Source organism: Diceros bicornis, chromosome 23, assembly GCF_020826845.1.
Source record: "Diceros bicornis minor isolate mBicDic1 chromosome 23, mDicBic1.mat.cur, whole genome shotgun sequence".
Classification (NCBI taxonomy): domain Eukaryota; kingdom Metazoa; phylum Chordata; class Mammalia; order Perissodactyla; family Rhinocerotidae; genus Diceros; species Diceros bicornis.
In genome coordinates this window covers 49127038-49147766 of record NC_080762.1, presented here as the reverse complement: position 1 = coordinate 49147766, position 20729 = coordinate 49127038, and the positions used below count along the sequence as shown (strand labels likewise).

Sequence of the window (20729 nt, the reverse complement as noted above, 5' to 3'; positions counted from 1 at the left end):
CAGTTCACCCAGCAGGCAAGTTTCAAAGGCAAGTTGTGAGCCCAGGCAAGTCTGTCTTCACCTCTCATTATCTGATGAAATCAAAGCCTTTATAAACTTTATAAATTATATCATATAGATTATATACGCGTTATATACATGGCATAGGAGTAGCACTCCAGTTCAATTAATGATTATTCAAGGACCACTTAAAAACAATTTTCTCTTGAAGAAGCAGAATCACAAATAATAAAGTTGCCAAGAATTTGGAAAGTAATTTTTTGAGTTTTTAGTAACTTTATTTTCTAAAAATCCATTTTACAAATTTTTTTTCTGTATCTTCACTTCTTTAAAAATGAATAGAAACAAAGACAAAAACTTGTCTTGATACAGGTGTAGAGTCAGCCAAATTCAGCTTTTAAAGAGATAAAGTCAACCAGGAGAAGCTCTGCACTTGGCCACTGCAAGGCACTGGCCCTCCAGCAGCACTGGATGATCTTCTCAAGTCTTTTCCCAGAGATGGAGTCAGTGAAGACAGCTGCTGAGAGAGGCGGATGAAGATTATAGGCCACTACAGTATAGAGCACATGCTGACGCTCCCCTGAGTAGGGCATTTCCTTGGTAGTCATTTGCCAGAGAGTGATGGCAAAAGCACAGATGTCAGCTTTGGGCATCATGGTCTCCACTTTCAGGAGTTCTGGGGCTCGGTGGGTGCATGTGCCGTCTGGGTGGTAAAGAGGAGTCTGGAAGCACAGCAGATCTTCCAGCTTCTCTGAGCAACCAAAGTCACCAATTTTGCAGGCATCTTGCTCACTGATCAAATGTTGGCGAGCTGAAGGTGCAAGTGCATGATGCCTTGTGAATGAAGGACAAGCAGGCCCTTCACAACATCTAGAAATACCCAAATTTAATTGTTCTCTGGCACAGCAGTGAGGCTCCTCCTCCTCGGGGCAGCTAGTAGCACTATATATGACTTGGTATAAAGTGACATTGCCACCGAGTTCCATGATTATGGTGCCTAGACTAGTAAAGCCCACAGGCATGTGTGTGCTGGCAGCCACAACCTGCATGATGTTGTTATGGCAGAGCCTTGCTATGTTGAGCTCAGCCCAGAAACTCTGCTGGGATGTTAGCGAGTTTGTTTTTAAACATTTTTTTTTTTGATATGCATAGGAAGAAGAGTCCAGGAAGCAGACTGAGAAAGACTAGTTACATAGGTAAGAGGAGAAACACGGGAGAATGTTATTCTAGAACCAAGAGAGAGCACTTGAAGAGGTGGGATTGGCCAGGAGCATCAAATACTGCAGGGAGGTCAAGTAAGAGAATGAAAAACTAGCCTTTAAATTTAGCAATTTAGAAGTCATTGAAATGATCTGAGCAAGAGTAATTTTAATAGTGTAGTTGAAGTAGCAGCAAATTGCAAAAGGTTGAGGGATGCAAACAAGGATGTGGAGATAGGAAGCATAAACAACTCTTATGAGAAGGGCAATGGAGAAGGGAAGGAGTAAGGATAGGACAAAGGTAGGCTTTTTATTAAGATGGGAGAAACGTGAACATTTTTATATGGTGCTGAAGGAAGGATCCAGTTGAGAGGAAGTTGATGATGCAAGAAAAGAAAGATAATTGAGAATATAAAGACTGAGTAATTGAGAGCAGATAGGATCTAAAGAACAAATGGGAGGAGCAGCCTTAGGTGGAGTTCCTTTCTCCAGGACATCAGGAAAAGATGGCACAGTATAGAGAAGCATATCTCTATGGGGAAAGGAGGGTGAGAAAGATCTTTCCTGATAGACATCTTTTTTTTTTCCCTCTGTGAACCATGAGGAAATATCTGCTGAGGGAGAAGAGCTTAGGGATGGAATATGATGTCTGGAGAGAATGATGGATAATAGGGATGGCCGCTGAAGGGAATGGGGAAGATGGCTAACCAAACAGGGTGGAGTAACTGTTGAAACAGACAAATCCAAAAATGTATTACAGCCCAACCAAGACAGAAGACGTGACATAGACTATGCTTTAGCCCAAGAACCAGGCAGATGTTTGATTAGAGCTTTTTTTTTTACTTTAAAAAAAAGGATGGAATTAAATAAAATATGGATAATTATACTTGGATCCTTTCCCTGTGCTTTTTTTTTTTTTTTTTAATTTCAGTTTCTGGCAAGGCATCTCCAAAAGATGTTCATATTTAGAAATGCAGGATCACTCAATAGTGTGCTAAATCACACACCAAAGGCAGAGATGAGGGCATTTGGCTAAGGTCGGATAACAGAGGATGGATGGGCCTAAGGAGAGGAGAGAAGAGAACTCTTACTAACTGAAACAAGAGTGGCTGCTGGCCTCAAGATCTACACTACCGAGGTGAAACACATTGTCTTCCTCTCAGAACAAACTCTTCCTCTTTCTGACTTCCTTATTTCTGTTAATGGACCCTCGAATCTTCTAATCTGCTGGATTTAAACACTGGAAGTAATTTCCTTTTATGCTTCTCACACCCTCATAAGTTCTGCACATATCTCATAAGTCATCAAGGCCTCTTAATTAATCTTTCATCACATCTCCAACAGCCTGAAGAATGACCTGTCAGGCTCATGACGCTCCGCTGCTGGCAGTTAAAATGGGAAGAGAGAATAGGCCCATTCTGTGTTAGCAGTCCTACCTAATGGGTGGCCATGTGGATTTCCTTGGAGATTGCTGGCATTGCCCTGGGAATGTGTCTGTAGAGTGGGTTATGAGACTCTACTATCACAAGGATCTGCTCTCTTCCAACCCTGGGATAAGATTCTGTTAAATGCAATGCAACTACATGCTATTTTAAAAAACCAAAGCAGTGATACAGGGCTTTGTTTTATAGATTAAAAGCTTGCAAGAGCTGTAAGGGTCCTGGCTCCTAGAAAGTATTTGACACACACACACACAAACATGCACATTCGTATACACAAACTCTTTTTGAAAATTCCCATTTAAAAATGACTGTCTAGGGGGTCGGCCCCATGGCTTAGCTGTTAGGTGTGCACGCTCCGCTACTGGCGACCCAGGTCCGGATCCCGGGCGTGCACCGATGCACTGCTTGTCCGGCCATGCTGAGGCAGTGTCCCACATACAGCAACTAGCAGGATGTGCAACTATGACATACAACTATCTACTGGGGCTTTGGGGAGAAAAAGGGGGAAGAAAAAGGAGGAGGATTGGCAATAGATATTAGCCCAGGGCCGGTCTTCCTCAGCAAAAAGAGGAGGATTGGCATGGATGTTAGCTCAGGGCTGATCTTCCTCACACACACACAAAAATAAAATTAAATTAAAAATGAATGTCTGTAGGGGGCGGCCCTGCAGCCTTGTGGTTGAGTTTGGTGCACTCCACTTCAGCAGCCTGGGTTTGGTTCCCTGGGTGCGACATACATCACTTGTCAGTGGCCGTGCTGTGGCGGTGACCCACACACAAAATAGAGGAAGATTATCACGGATGTTAGCTCAGGGAGAATGCCTCAAGCAAAAAGAGGAAGATTGGCAACAGATGTTAGCTTAGGGCGAAATTTCCTCAGCAAAAAAAAATGTCTTAATTCTGCTATGTAGTCAAACCACAATACCAAAGAGGTACTCCTTCATTAGCAATTAAGCATCTCTTATGCAGAGATGTTCATGGCTATACTCGGAGTAGGCTAACTGGTGAAGCATATAAACCCCAAAATGTATAATGGGACAAACAAGTAAGGAGTTTATTTCTTGCTCATGTGAAGTCCTATATGGGTTTTCCTTGTTGATAGTGGGCTCTCTTTCATGTAATGATTCAGGAACCCAGGTTCTTTCTGTCTGTGGCTCTACCATCTTTAACACGTGGCTTCAAAGGTCTGTTTCCAGCCAGTGAAAGGAAAATGAATGTGAAGGACTGATTGCACATCCAAGACTTTTCCAGGCCTGGAAGGGGCACATAGGACTTGCACTCACATCTCAGTGGCCAGAACTCAGTCATATGAGAAATGTACTCTGTGTCCAGGAAGATGAGACATGAGGTTGATGAACAATTAGCTGTTTTTCCACAATGGTATAGCAACTAGATCTGTGTGGGGAATTTACAGGAGAAACAGCTGTTCTCCTGTGCCCAGCATGGTGAGGTAGGTACACAAGAGACTACTGACAGAGGAATAGGTCAGACCTTTAAGTGAACAGGAAGTCAGTGGTTACATTTAAGGGGAAATATCTCTACTAGATATTCTAATAAAGTCTCCACATTGTTTAAAATACACCAAAAGGAAGTTTTCTTAAATGAACACAATTCAGTAATACAAAGTTGGCAAATTGACAGGTTGCGATGTGGGCAGTGGCAGTTGAAGGAACATGGCAGGAAGCCCAGTCTACAGAAACAAAGCCCAGGCAAAAATCCAAGAATGCCAGGGCAATGCCAGCGTGAGAAATCAGATAAGTGAATAGAAATCAAGAAACCTTGGAAAAGAGTAAAATTGGAGTCACAAAAAAAACCTGGGTGTGAGACCTGGCCCCACCATTTACTAGCTGACACAGGAGAAGATGCTTCACCTCTCTGAGTTTGTTTTTTCATTTGTAAATTTGGGGTAATATCTATTTCACAATAATTGACTAGAGAATCAGATGAAATGATGTGTGTGAAAACTCATGTAGGCTGGCAAAAGGAGAAAGAGGGCTAGTATTACATCTATTTTCATAAGCTTAGGGTTTTGAAGAATGCTAGTTAGGAAAGAGAAGATTTGGAATCCATTTTATGCATAAGTCAGTCCCTAGTCATGAATCAGAAGGAGGTTGAGAAGGACTAGCTAATGTAAAGGGCTATCCTTTGGACTGGGGATACTGCAGATTCAGTGTCCTTTGTAAAAGTCCTGCCTTCCTGCATGCCTGTCTTCCACTCTTCCTCCCTTTCTGTCTGCTTTTCATCCCTCTTTCCCTTCCTTCCTGCCTTCTTTCCTGCCTTCCTTCCTTCCTGCCTTCCTTCCTTCTTTCCCTCTTTTATGTTTCTTCCTTTATTTCCTTTCATCTAGTTTCTTTATTAGATGAGCCTGGACATTGAAGCGGGTGTAACTAGTTTCATGTAATATAAGGGTTCTAAACAGAAGTTTGCTAAGGTTGGGTTTGAAGATTGAATCAATAGTAGAAACAGAAAGGATGCATTACTTACAGATGTGTTATTTGGTGTAATTCTTTGGGGGGAAGTTCATAGCATGTACCCTTAAGATGATAATTCTCTTTGCTGCATTAATTCTTCAGAGTATCCATCTTAAATAATCAGAATTATAAAGATCTTATGAACAAAGATGTTCATCATAGTTTTATTTATAGCAGTAAAAAATTTGAAACTGGCTAATTGCTCAACATTAGACAAATGGTAAATTAAACTGTTATAATCATGCAATAAAATATATAATTGTTAAAAATTGTGTTCATGAAGTGTTTCTGGAACATGGGTATCATGATGAAATAGCAAATGAAATAAGTAGACTACAAAGTGATCACAACCACATCAAAATTGCAGCCAGGAAAAGCCTAGAAGGAAATACATCACAAAGGCAATGGTTGTTGTCCAAGGATGAGTGAATACAAGTGCTTTTTTTCTTCTTTCTACTTTTCTGTATTGTCTATATTTTTATAATTCACCTGTATTATTTTTATATTTGAAAATACAAAGTCAATTTTAGTTTCTAGGAAACTAAATTTGATGATAAAGTTGTTAATACTAACTTACCTCATTTTAGCCTAGTGCTATTGAACAAAAGCTGGTGTAATTAACAGCAAAACAAGTTCACTTTGTGTATCAAAATGTAAAGAACGCTTTCCAGAAGTGAATAGAAATATGTATACATATATAGGTACCCCATACAAATATGTAATATAGGTTTTAATGTTAGTAATGTCCTCTCTCATAAGTCATAGTTTTGCTTTACAGGATTTAATTGGTAAGAATAAAATATAAATTGTTGGTGCAAAATTTTCAGTCTCTGTCATGACAGCACAGTTTCTATGGCCTGACTTAAGCATTTGCATGTATCACAAGGACTGTGTTGGAATCAGTCAGAGTGAGAATGAACTTTTCTTTGAGATGATTTGATGAATCTTCCTAACTGTGGCCACTGATATCCATGGAAGCTGTGCCTTCTTTGTAGAATATGGTAATGGGGACTACAGGAAATGAAAATATTTGGATAATCATGTAGAGACATTGACAAACATTATCAAACATCATGACCCCTCAGACATTCCTAAGAGTGGCTGGGCCCATTGCAACCCACAGTGGGAGATGAAAGAAACTTAATGTAGCCTTATTCAAATGTCCACTTAATTAGAAAATATTAATTTAGAGTGATGCTCTCAGAAGTTCCATATTTAAATGCATTGAGTAGTCACCTCTAGCTGAGAAGAGATGAATAGACGACCAGGCGAGCAGATTATCAAAGTTTGTCCAGAAAGTCAAAAAAGACTGTTGATAGTATTCTGGAAGAATCATATGGTATTATAAGATATTGATAAACGGATAGGAAAAGGTGGCCAAAGAAGAGCAAAATATTATTTTCTTTATCAATGAAAAATAAAATTTTATAAACTATAAAAAGTAGATATGGAGAGTTCCTATCTTAACATTTACAGCTTTATTTGGATTCATTGAAAGGTGTACCACCTCCTACAACTTGGTAAAATTGCATTCAATATTAAAATTACAGTACAGTAAACCATCGAATTTACCCATGAGACTGAAAATGACAGATTTAGAATGGCTAAGGAAAATATACCACAGCTGACAGGGAAAAAATATAATCTGAATCTGAATTTCCTGCTCCTGCAAATGAAAGTCCACTGTGAGTCCAGGAAGCATCACGGTCTATTTATGATAATAGGAGTTTGTCGGTGTCTGGCTTCAGGTGAACCGCTCTGCTATCTGGCATCAATATTAGTACAGGCACAAAGCTGTATTTTATTTCCTTGCAGAGCTTTCATGATGAAATTGAAAATATTGATTTGTGATCACCACACTATAGATCAATCTAAACACATGGATTTTGTGCTTTGTTTTATTTAAAGGACCTGGACAGGAGATTTCTATTTTGCTTTATGCTCAAAACTTTAAGTCAGTGCTTCTCAAACTTCAATGTACATAAGAATCTCTTGAAGTTTTTATTAAAATGTAGATTCAGGAATAAGCAAAATTAATCTTTCATGAAGGAAGTCAGAATAGTAGTTATCTTTGCGGGGTAATGACTGAGAGGGGCATGAGGGAACTTTCTGGGATATGAAAATGCAATACATATGTAAAATGTACTGAACACTACACTTAGAAATTACATGCTTTACTAAATATGTGTTATTCTGCTGTTATCATTTTTAAAAATAAAAGTAATAAAATTTAAAAGTGAAGATTCTTGGGTTATGCTGTAGAAAAAAGTGCTTAAGGACTGGACCCATTGTAATAAGGCTGGGCCCATTGTTGACTGGAATGAATGTGTCGACCAAATATCAGACATGGGTATCAGAAAAAGATAGACAAATTTTAACTTTGCTTTTCACCATTGTGAGTGCCCCTACCCCACACCTATTTTTTTTTTTTTTTGTGAGGAAGATCAGCCCTGAGCTAACATCCATGCTAATCCTCCTCTTTTTGCTGAGGAAGACCATCTCTGAGCTAACATCTATTGCCAATCCTCCTCCTTTTTTTCCCCCCAAAGCCCCAGTAGATAGTTGTATGTCATAGTTGCCCATCCTTCTAGTTGCTGTATGTGGGACACGGCCTCAGCATGGCCGGAGAAGCGGTGCCTCGGTGTGCGCCCGGGATCTGAACCCGGGCCGCCAGTAGCGGAGTGCGTGCACTTAACCGCTAAACCACGGGGCCGGCCCCCCACACCTATTTTTATAGCAAGCAAAATCTCAGCTAGCACTTTCTACAGTAATTCAGAAACTATAATTTCCTAAAGGCATCCAAATTAGTCAAATCTTGAAGGTTTTGTCTTTGTATAACTAATAGAACAATAATTGAGTTATAATTCTTAGAACTGCATAGTTACTGCGCTTGGGAACTGGCTTTTTAAGATTACCTTTTCTCTCACAACCACTTACCTTTTTAAAGGCCTCCTACAAAACAGAAACAGCTTTTATTCACATTCTGACTGAAAGAATCTATTGGTTCAGACTTAACCTCAGTAGAACGGAAGTATTTTCCCACCAAATATTATTTCACTCAATCCTCTCATGTGGCTTATGGAACTCTTCAGTAGGCCCAATCACTCCAGGATTCTATTTCCGGCAGATATGAGCTTACGTTCAGTCCCCGGACAATATAGTTTGGGTAAGTTTTGCTGGCAACACTCTCCTCAAGTCTGTCACACATTTTATTGCCCATCTGCAGAACAAACTTCCAGAGGAAAGCCACTGCAAGTATTGCAAATGACAAATGGAACATTCTCCTAAGCTAAATGGAAAAATGATCAATCATACCCCCCAGCTGCCGAGTTATACACAGTTGAAATGATGTAATGTGTCAGGTCTACCTTGATCAATTCCACTTATTAACTAACCAGAGCACCCCAGCAATGAACAGGGAAGGTAAAGAATAAAGAGTGACTCCAGGACTAACTTTTTATTTCCCTCAGTTATGAACTCTTTTGCTTTCAGATGTTAAACAGTTGTTAATTTCTTCCAGTCTTTAACGTGGTTTGGCTCCTAGTCATAAAACAAAAAAGAAAAGATGCTAGTCCAGATAAAATCCCTCTGCATACAACGAGTGCACACATTTTTGTGCAAACTACAACCAGACTTCAGATGCCTGAGAAATAGCACAGGCTGACCTGAGTCACAGAGAAGTCATCAGTTTTCAGTTGTCTAGCCAAACTCGTGTTTGTCTAGTTGTTTGCCCATTCTCTGCCAAAACAGAAACATCAAAGTAACATGAAGATACGGGAAACTAGCACTGCTTTAAATGAAGACACTGTCTTTAATTTGCTCGTTTACTCAACAGATATTTATGGGATGCCTGCCATTTGCTAGACATTGTTCCAAGCACGGGGGCGGTGGGTAGGGGGTGGGGGGGAGGTCTCTTGTTTATTGTTGTACAAGAGACCCTCCCCACAATGAACTCGAGACCCCTCCCCCACAAAGCCCTCTTTGATACTATTTGAAATGTTTTATGATTCATAATAATAAAATTATGTAATGATGATGAGATGGGTGAAATAATTCATAAAACAAAAGACGTCTGAGGGAAAAAATGTCATATAAAACACACCAACAAATTTCAGAAAATCAACACAGAATAAATAGGGCAAATGATTTCCAATTTTTCTGAGACTTACTCCTCAGAATATCCACTTATGTAATTTTAAGTTTGAATGGGTTGCACAGAATTACCAGGTTGGTAAGTAGTCTTCAACACATTTGCTTACAAATAGGTATATTTTATTTTTGATCATGTGACGTATATATCAATAAAATTACCCAACACATAATTCATATTCATCAATATCAGAGTCAGAAAGTAAACAAAAGAGATACATGAACCTATAAGAATGGAATGATGGGCAACGGATTGAAATTGTTTATTCATGATGTGTACTTGTGATTGATTCGTATTCTGAGTGTTAGGACCAAGGACATTTAATAAATTTGAACAGAAACTTATGTTGACTTTTTAACAGATGATTTGCCATATAATACTTTTTTCCTTTTATAAACAACTTTTCGATTTGTATTAGTAACATACATATAGCTAAAAAAATCAAAGAGCCTCAAAATCCTTATAATGACAAAATAATAATCTTAGGTCCCAGGCCCTTCTTATATCCCAGCTCAGCTTCCTAGGGGCAACTACTGTACTTGTAATTCTTATTTGCTTCTTCTGGTAGTTATTCCCAAATCTCCTGTAATATACTATTTGGTTGCTTCTTGATCTATCAGTTTTAGATGTCATCTGTTAACTTCCTTCTTATGATAGATGATGGTATCGTTCTCTCATACATACATGCACACCTCTCCTACTAGTATCCTCCCCAAACAATCATATCAAAGTTTTTAAATTAAATTGATAATGTATGCATTATTTACTGGAAGGCTAAGAGGTATACTTTGATTACATTTACTTTTTTTCTTAAATACATAACAGCTTTTATTTCATTTTATTTTTTTATTATATTGAAGTCATGTCAGTTTATAATATTATATAAATTTCAGGTGTACATCATTATATTTCAACTTCTGTATAGACTGCATCATGTTCATCACCAAAATTTTGCACCCCTATGTTCATTGCAGCATTATTCACAATAGCTAAGACTTGGAAACAACCTAAGTTACCATCAATGTGGATGAATGGATAAAGAAGATGGGGTATATATATATACCACGTATATATATAATGGAATACTACCCAGCCATAAAAAAAGACAAAATCATGCCATTTGCAACAACATGGATGGATCTTAAGGGTATTATGCTAAGTGAAATAAGTCAGAGAAAGACAATTACCGTGTAACTTCACTCATACTTTTACTTTTTTGGGTTTTTTTTTGCATAACAAGATTGTCCCTGAGCTAACATCTGTACCAGTCCTCCTCTATTTTTTGTATGTGGGACTCCACAACAGCATGGCTTGATAAGCGGTATGTAGCTCCCCGCCCAGGATCCAAACCCTCGAACCCCGGGCTGCCGAAGTGGAGCACGAGAACTTAACCACTACACCATCAGGCCAGCCCCACATTCATAAGTTTACTTTCTTATGCAGCCTTTTCCCCTGAGTCTCTATTGTTTTCCTCTCTCCTGCAGATTTGCCAAGGGAGGCGTTATCTCAGGTTGTGTCCTGTGTTTTGTTGCCAGAGCCCCCCTTCCTCCTGCTCTAAATTGGACTGGTTATGTGTTGGCCTGCTGCACAGCTGTCTTCTTGGAACTTCACTTTTTTGGATTTGCTTTTTCTTCTATTCTTTTTCTTTTTCTTAGTTTATGTCCTGTTTTATTGCACATCCTCCAATAACTTCCTAAGAAAGAGTATGTGGGAGGTTAAGTTTTGAGTCCTTACATGACTGTGTTAAAAAAAAATTCTGCATAAGTGACTGAGTAGAGAATTTTAAGATAAAAAATAATTTTCTCTCAAAAACTTGAGCTTCTAGTAATGCTGTTGGGAAGTTCACTGCCATTTGGATTTTCACTTCTTTGAAAGTGATCTGTGCTTTTTCTCTAGAGATATTTGGACCATCTCTTCATTCTAGAATTTATGATATTTGCAGTTATGTGTGCTCATTCAAAGAGCTGAAAAATCAGTGAGCTCTTCAAGTCTGGACACTTAAGTTGTCCTTGACTCAGGGAAATTTTTGTCTATTTACTCTTTGATTATTTCTTCCTCTCTGGGCCTCATAGATTGATCTTTGATCCTTTAGCTTTTCTTTCTTATTCTGTCTCTTGTTTGTTTTGTTCTGCGTTATGGGAGATTTCCTTCACATTATCTCTCAAGCTGTCTAGCGAATTTAATATTTTGCCAATCTCATTCTTAATTCCCAGGAATTCTTTCTTGTTCCCAATTATTCCTTTTTTTGTTTGTTTTTGGTGAGGAAGATTGGCCCTGAGCTAACATTTGTGCCCATCTTCCTCTACTTTGTATATGGGATGCCTGCCACAGCATGTCTTGATAAGTGGTGCGTATGTCCGCGCCTGGGATCTGAACCCGCGAACCCTGGGCCGCCGAAGCGGAGCATGCAAACTTAACCACTATGCCACTGGGCTGGCCCCCCAGTTATTCCTTTTTTATGTGTCCTGATTTTGATTTACAGATGCAATATCTTCCCTTGTATCTCAAAGGATGCTAATTGGAGTGTTTTCTTTTTTTTTTTTTGTGAGGAAGATCAGCCCTGAGCTAACATCCATGCTAATCCTCCTGCTTTTGCTGAGGAAGACCGGCTCTGAGCTAACATCTATTGCCAATCCTCCTCTTTATTTTTTTCCCCCAAAGCCCCAGTAGATAGTTGTATGTCATAGGTGCACATCCTTCTAGTTGCTGTATGTGGGACGCGGCCTCAGCATGGCCAGAGAAGTGGTGCGTCGGTGCGTGCCCGGGATCCGAACCCAGGCCGCCAGCAGCAGAGCGCGTGCACTTAACCGCTAAGCCACAGGGCCGGCTCCCTTTTTCTTTCTTTTTTAAAATTTCTTTTCTATTTTATGAACTGTTTACTTTCTCCTAGGTCTTTTTATTTCTATCTTTTCCCCCGTTGTTTGCTTGTTTTCCCCAACATTCACATTGGAGGATTTTCTCAAACATCTGAGTTTTGGTTGAGTCTTCATTCCACTAAAACCTGATTTGGCTTGTTGATAGCCAGGCATTGCTTTAGGTGGATCAGAAAGAGAGCCATCCCTTTCATTAGAGGATGCAAGAATGTTTTGTCTCTGGAGTTATTCAGCTCCCCCAAATAAAAGACATTCAGTCTTCTGCTTAGGAGTTCAATTCCACATTACAGGTGATCTCCATTTCAGAAAGATTTGTCTAATTGTTCCAAACACATACTTTCAATTCACCCCATTATTTCCAGTCCTAGGCCTCACCTCTACTATTCCACTTGCACTCCCACTCCAGTCTTGAGCCTCTCCCAAGTTCTAGGAGGCAAATCTGCTCCTTCCTAGTCATTTTCTTCCACATTCAATCAGGTTTCAGCTTCCTCTGCCCTGCTTCGTCAGCAACCACTACTTCTCCTTTTGTTCTCCAGAAACCCATTGAAATCCCTGGTTCATGAATGATGGTGACTCCACCATTCTTTTTATTACTGTTGCTTTCTAGAGACTTTTTCTTTACTGACATTTTTATATAGTCTCTGGAGAGAGAGGACACAATTGTGGTGGTCATCCCACCATCTTTAACGTAATTAGTAAAACGTTTCCAATGATAACTCTCATCCTATTTTAAAGAGTTAGTCTATTTAAAAAATTTTTCCCCATATTTTAGCTAATGGGTTCCTTTTATGTGGCTAGACATTAGAAATATCATGGGCTTTAAAGTCAAACAGACCAGTCAAACAGAGTTCTGTTTTTGCTACTTTTTAGTCATATAACATTGAAAAGTCACTTAATCACTGTAAGTTTCAGCCTCATAATAAGAATAATAGTATTTATCTTGAAGACTTCTTGTGAGAATTAAATGAATAAGGCATATAAAGCACATAGAACAGTGCCTGGCACATGGTAGGAACTCACTGTCCTTGTTATGTTTATGTGTGAGTTGTCTGCTACTATGAACACATTACGTGAACTCAAATCCCAAATAATCAGATTCCTCAGCTCAGATGTCACTTTTTCAGGGAAGCCTCCTGACTTAAGATTGGGATAGAGGTGCCTTTGTGTGTTCTTGCAGCACTCTGTTCGTTACCTATTAACACTCGTCACGCTGTAGTGGGATTGCTTGTTTAATTGTCTGTCTTCCCTATTAGACTGTAAACTCCACGAGAATGTAGACCTGTCTGTATTGTTCACCTGTATTTCCAACATCTAGCACTATGCTTGGCACAGAGTAGGTGCTCAAGAAATACTTGTTGAATGAATGAAAATACCATTCCACTTTTAGAAAGCTGACTATATTAGAAGATTTTTAAAGAATGTAAAATGCACTCTGTGCCTGAAGTTTTTTCAGTAAGGGTGCAAGATAACTTTTCTTTTGGTACTAGTTAGAAAGGTAGTAGAACACTCCCCATTAAACAACCAATATGCACAAATATTGGATGACAAACCAGGACTCTGTATGAAAATCAAATCCAGTTGAAGCAATCAACCCCTTCTCCTTGCCCCAACCCCTGCCCCATAATGGAGCACCGAAGCCTTGTAGCTAAAGGAAATGCAACAATTCATTTGGAAATTGGTATTGGTTTTGATTTTGTTATTGCTTCAAAGTCAGGCTTCTACTTAATTGCTCTGAAATCTAAATAATTCCTCATTAAAAGAAAAAAACAGTCTCTGGATGGTTTCAATTAGGTGGTGACGCCAGAGGCTATGAATAGACCCAGCAAATGTGTTTCCACTTTTCTTTTTGGAATCCTTTCTTCCTTAACCCCACCACTTGGATAGAGTTGCTATCGTCAACTAAAGAGCTGCATCCTTAGCAAAAGTGATCTATTAGGAATATAACCTGCCTGTTTAATTTACATATTGGATTGTCTTGGACACTCCCTTCAGTTCCAGGAGTGTTTAGGAGAAATGGTGTCTCTGCTGTTCCTGTCTCTGAAGAAGGATGGAAGATTCTGCTGGCCCTAAGTTAACTCCTAAACTACTCAGAAGATGCAAAATCTCGGATGATCAATCTATTTAAATCTATTAATAATCATAGAGCTGCTGAATGTGGTTATAGCAAGACTAAAGCCAGCCTTTACGCTTTCTACCACTGTGCTTAGTAGAATCACTGAGATGGGGACTCTGTTGTTGATGCTATTGTTACTACTTTTGTTATTTTAAACTGAAAATAATCTTAGTGATCATCATTCTAAACATTTCATTTTACAGATGAAGAAACTGAGGTCCAAAGAGTTTAAGACTTATCCAAAGTCAGTTTCAAATCCATACAATAATGGGAACCAACAAGAATCTCACCAGACAGAAATCCTGACTTCTTATGAACACATAAAACTGAATTGTATTTGGGAATAGTATCTTTGAATATATATGATTCAAGTACCCAAAACTTAATGCACAGTTAAAATATTTATCAACTGGTTTATATAATTATATGGGAATTACCTGCATAAAGAAATTCTTGCCTAGGTTTGTAGTTTAAGATGTATTTTTCAGAGAGAGAGAATATCAAGAATAAAGAGGTACAGCCAAACAACTTTTCGTCAGAGGGTGTCTCTACTCTTAGGTCTCTACGCTTCAAGATGCAGAGGCAGCAGCGGTACACAGAGCAAATCCACTTCTAGACTAAGAGGGCAGAAGGCATGATATTGTGAATTATGTTTTTCTTGTAGTTGCATCGTTCACAGCCTGCAAAGATATTTTGGATAGACAATGACCTAGTGACTCCCACCAATCAATCATACGACTTGTCAGGTCATCAAAGCATAATTTGTAATAATTCACCAGTAGAGCCATTGTTTGCAGGTCTATTAGGAGCTAAAAGATGGTTTTGGGTTAAACTTAGATTTCCTTGGTTCATTAGAATCATTTCTATGTTACCAGTATAGTGAGATTGAATATCATCTGCTTGTGTGATTTGATCTTTCTTGAATTTTTAATCAAGGGCCTATCCATGATCAAAATTTTTATATAATCATAGTTTTTGGAAAATAGTAATTCTTAACCTAATGAGTGACTCTCTTCATAAGAAAGCTAAACATTGTGTGCAAGGCCATTAGTTTGTGAATAGCTATTGCAGAATATTATCCCAAAGGTGGCAGAAAATCAATCACTTCCTAAGTACACCAATTTCTATAGTGATTATGCTCCCGAGATGGACCTGAGCGGTCATTTTTCAGTGGGATTGATGTGCTAATGCTGAGCAATAAAGTCTCCTACTGGGTAGAATCTTGTTATCTTAGAGATGATCTTTTTGATTTTTAAGGAAGCTGAACCTAGTTAAAATCCTCTTGAAATTTTCACTTTTGAAGGTCCATAAATAATTTGTATGTCCCTGTTATTTGTTTTTTATTAAAGAATGTACGGGAACATTTTATCTTACCCTAGATGAGTTACAATTTATAAATGATGTTCAGCTCTGGCATTCTTCATTCCTAACTACATATTCTGAATGGATAGTTTCAGTGAGGAGACTATTGGTTGCAAATAACAAAACCCAATAATAGAAGCTTAAATAATTAGAGCAATTTACTGATGTAGAAACAGAAAAGTCCAGAGGTAGGGTAGGCTTCAGGCAAACTCCAGCCAGGACTCTGGGCCCTTTTTTTGCGCTTTTCTCAGATCTGTCCTGTTCCATGTTGGTGTCATCTTTAGGTTGGCTTCCTCCATGGTTTTAATACAGCTTCTAATACCAATGTCTTTCATGCTTCCTCATTAATATTAACTGTGGGTTGTGGGGCAAAGGGGCAGGGAAACTGGAGAAGTAAGAATCTTTTCTCCACAATCAAATAAGAGGCCTGACCTTTGGTTTAATTGAACCATCCTTTCTCAATCACACTGGCCAAGAGCATCATCCTCTGATTGGATAAGGCTATCAGAGTCCATCTTTGCAGGGTATGTGGAGAGATCAATTACATCTAAACTCATCTTACCCACAAAATGAGGGAAAGGTAGAATGGATGTTATTGAGACAAGCTCAATTTTCTCTACATTGAACAAGTAGGAAATGATTTAATTGTATATAATTTGCATTCTAAAACCTGAGAGCTGTAAGGATGAAATTATCATATAATGATGGTTCTCAACATTAATTCTGCTATACTACATTGAGAAAAGATGTTATAATTCATCATCCCACACGCCTAGATAGGTTTATATGAAATTATTTTTCTTTTTGCTCCAACTCTATCTCTTCTTTCACTGCAGAGAGAATGTTGAAATAATGAGAGAAAAACTAGACTCTGTTCCATTTTATTATCATTATAATTTTACTGGGTCCGATTCAACTTGTTAGGCTATAACAGTGAGCCATGACATGTGGTTGAGAGCCTCTAGATTTTAGATAGAGTAGCACCTACCAGCTTATGTGGTATGAATAACTGCTCTATTAGACATGGTCTATACCAAAAGAGAAATATAAAGTTCTGTTAAAAAAAGAAAAGCTTTGTTAGTGTATTAGTCAGGGTTTTCTGGAGAAACCGAACCAAGAGGAATATACATCTAGACAGAGATTTATTATAGGGTGTTGGTTCACATGATTACGGAAGCTGAGAAATCCCATGGTGTGTCATCTGCAAGCTGGAGACCCAGGAAAGCCACTGCTGTAGATCAGCCAATCTGAGGCTGATATCCAGAGTGCTGAGGGCAGAAGAAGATCAGTATCTCAGCTCAGTCAGGCAGAGTGATTTTAACCTTCCTCTGCCTTTTTGCTCTATTCAGGCCCTCAATAGATTGGATGATGTCCACGTGTATTGGGGAGGACCATCTGCTGTACTCAGTCCACCAATTCAAATACTTCTAGAAACACTCTCATAGACACACCCAGAAATAATGTCTTACCAGCTATCTGGGCATCCCTTGGCCCAGTCAAGTTGACACAAAACTAACCACCACAGCTAGGCATAACATAGTGTAGTGAAAAGAGCACAGGATTTGAGCCAGCATGCTCCATCAAGGACACTGGCAAGGACTGGGCAAATCGCTTCACTTCTCTGAGATCTAGAGGCATAAAAATACCTAACGTACCTACTGTGTAAGAAGGTGTTGAAAGCTTAAAAAAGATAATTTATATGAATACGTTTTGTAAATTGTGAAGTGCCATACAGATTTCAGTATTAATTGGAAGTTAAATACTGTTATTAGAGACTGAAAGCTCCTCTATAGACTGTAAGCTCCTGAGGGTAAGTACTGTTTCTTTATCTACATTCCTTCACTGTGTTTGTCTACCAGTAACTCACTATGGAACAAATAAAGCATGACATGAAAATAAGGACAATAAGGTAGATTATGGTAATTAGGAAAAATATCTGTGATATTGGAGAAAATGAGTGAAGTTGAAGGAAGAGATGATATGGGTAAAAGTTAGGAAAATTTGAGTTCCTGAATTGAGGCTAACAATCTTCATGAAAATATTTCGTGTACCCCCAATCCATCATACCAGTGGAATATGTACTGTTTCATTAAGAGTTTGCAGCTAAGATTGTTAGAAGATTTTGCCCCTTTGGGAAATCATCTCTAACTTTTAAAGGACATCCCAGGGAAATGGGATTAGCTTTAAAGCTGAATTTGCTGGAAGGCATCTATACCATTCAGCAAAAATATACCGGTATTTCTACCTTCTGTATGTGGCTAGGGGATCTACACAATTGATGAAGTTCTTATAAATCTCCAAAAAGGAAATAAAAATCTTCGCTACTTCAAGTATGCGTTGTAGTCCTATAAAAATCAATGATACTCTTCACAGGAAACATGGAGCTTTAAGCACATGTATTTTCACTCTAAAACTTCTTTCTAAACTAAACACAATTAGTTTTCACATGTTCCTGATTTATTGCCATTTACCAATACTAAAAAGTTTGCCAAGATGTGCACAGAATGCACAATTAGATATAATTCCTGCCCAGTCAGGGGCAGGGAGAATTTTCCCCACAAAACTCTCAATAAAGCATCTTCTATGAAATGCAGTAGACAACCCACAAATTCCAGCTACAAATCCTGCAAACTGTACCACTGGGAAGCAGCACTTTAACTGATGGTCTGGTATTTCCAAAAGATAATGTCACCATGACATTTTCAGTCTTTTAATATCCTTTTACTTAGTCCCTTTCGTATCATCCTAGAGCTGGAGCCACTTGAGCCGGAAGAGCTGAAATGCATCTTTGTTGATTGCCACGCTCTGTTTTGCCTAGCCAGCTGGGCCGTCAAAATATAACCTCCCAAGTTCTTAGCAGGAGGCGTCTTACTTTCCCCACCACTAGAATAAAGATGCCACTTGTTGTGAAATAAGAAAATGTTCCTTTTGCCCTGGCTCTGTTTTCAGTAAAGGAATGTCTACCTACTGGGAGTCTTCCTGGGTCGAGCTGCCATGCTCATTCTATGTCACCCTAGAACTAATAGAGGTGAGCCATGCCCCTCAAGTCTACAGACTCATATGGATATTCTTGGTCAAGATTATGTGTGTGTGTGTACGTATATTGGCAAGTTTGTATAAAAAAATACATATACAATATGTAAGGTAATCTAGCCAGTTTATCATATAGAAAACTTTGTTCAAAACTAAAAATCATCTGTGTCCAGGAAAGAACACCATTGAAAAAAAAGATAAAATTTTAATTGGTCATTTCCGTCTATACATCATTATAGTAGCTATTCCCACGGCTGTGACCCATAATCTCAATGTCACAATCATCTCTTTGTCATAGCTCTCTCAATTGTTCATTTTCCTCTCTTTTAATAGATTGATGGATGGATAGATAGAAAGATGGATAGATATTGCATTAGTCAGAGTTCAGAGAAACATAACCAACTACTATATATAGGCTTTTTTTTTGGGCAGTGACTAATTTTTTTGATTTATTCCTTGCCAAAAAGTATTCTTCTCAATATTTAAAGTAAATCACTATTATTGTGAAAAATTTGGAAAAGACAGAAAAATGTAAGGGGAAAATAACAATCACCCATAATAGTGACTAGCTAAAAAACAACAAAAAACCTTTTCACTTTGGGAAATTTCAAACATACACAAAAGTAAAAAGGAGAGTATAGTGAACCTCCATGTCCCCATCACCCAGATTCCTTAATACCAACTCCTGGTCCATTGTAGGAAAGAGATTTATTTTAAAGAATTGGCTCACATGATTATGGAGGCTGGCAAGTTGAAATCTGCAGTACAGGCCAGCAGGCTCGAGACCCAGGATAGCTGATGGTGCAGATGAAGTCTGAAGGCAGTCTGCTGGAGAGTTTCCTCTTGCTCCAGGAAGCCAATCCTTTTGTTCTGTTTGGGCCTTCAACTTACTGGATGAGGCCCACCTATGTTATGGAGGGCAATCTGTTTACTCAGAGTTCACCAATTTGAATATTAATCTTATCCAAAAGCACCCTCTTAAGTTGAGACACAAAATTAACCATCACAGATTTAGACAGCCCTGTATCTATTTCTATATCTATCTGTGTCACTCTACATAGATGCACAGATATATCTTTTACTTTCCCTCTTTCTCTCTTGCTGTCATCAAACAGACCTGAATCCAAATCGCAGCCCCAACAATTATATGTGACTCATGGCATGTTATTAAACCTCCATAAGGGCCAATTTCCTCATTTATACAGTGGAGATACCACACCTATTCCTTAAGGTCATTTTAAGGGTAAATGAGGTCATATGTATAAAGCACTTGGTACCATGTCTGCCACATAGTAAATGCTCAACAAATGGACACTGTTATCCATACATTCGAACAAACATTTAAGTTTCCTGATTCTTTCCACTTCTTCACCTCTACTGCTACCACCCCAGTCAGGTTACTTTGTTGTATCTTGTCTGGATTAGTTCAATAGCTTTCTGAATTATCTCCTCACTTAACCCTGGAGGTGGTCAGGGAAACTCTAATTAATAAATTTATATTTGAATGAAGCATAGATACACCTGGAAAAAGTTTTGTTGGGGGTGGAAGGGGCAGAGAGGACAAAGGAAACCTCAAACGGTAAGTGTTTAGGATGGAAATCTCGTTCCCTGAGTTTTGAGAAATGGCGTCCCTTTTATTCTGCTCAACAATGTGAAAACGTCCTTGATAAGAATTTTTGACACAACGAAACTGAAATATGTTATTTCCTTCTTCCTTGATGCCTGCCTAAAGCAGAACATGTGAAGTGACCTATGAAAGGAAAGCATGCCAGCTGCAGGCAGAGCACGCCTACGAGACAGCACCCTGGGCTCCAGGCTGCTCCTACCGTCAAAATCAAATGTTGACTTTTTAGATATTAAAGATTAATTTTGTTAATGAATCAATATTAAAACAGGTGGGACACCAGGATGAGGTCTCTTTCATCAAGCACTCGCATTTTATGGTTTAGTCTAACCAGTATTTGATCCTTCCTGCACAAACCTTTGGACTTGTTAGTGAATGAAACAGGTGTACCAAGGCTTAGTAACTCTGTATCTGACATTTCAATATCTTGATGTAAAAAGACAACGGGGCGAGTCAAATAGAT

General features: G+C 38.6%; 1 pseudogene; it reads right to left on the bottom strand.

Moving 5' to 3' along the window:
* Window positions 1-380: 380 nt before the first annotated feature.
* Window positions 381-8391, bottom strand: LOC131420626 (proto-oncogene serine/threonine-protein kinase mos-like; annotated as a pseudogene).
* Window positions 8392-20729: the final 12338 nt, after the last annotated feature.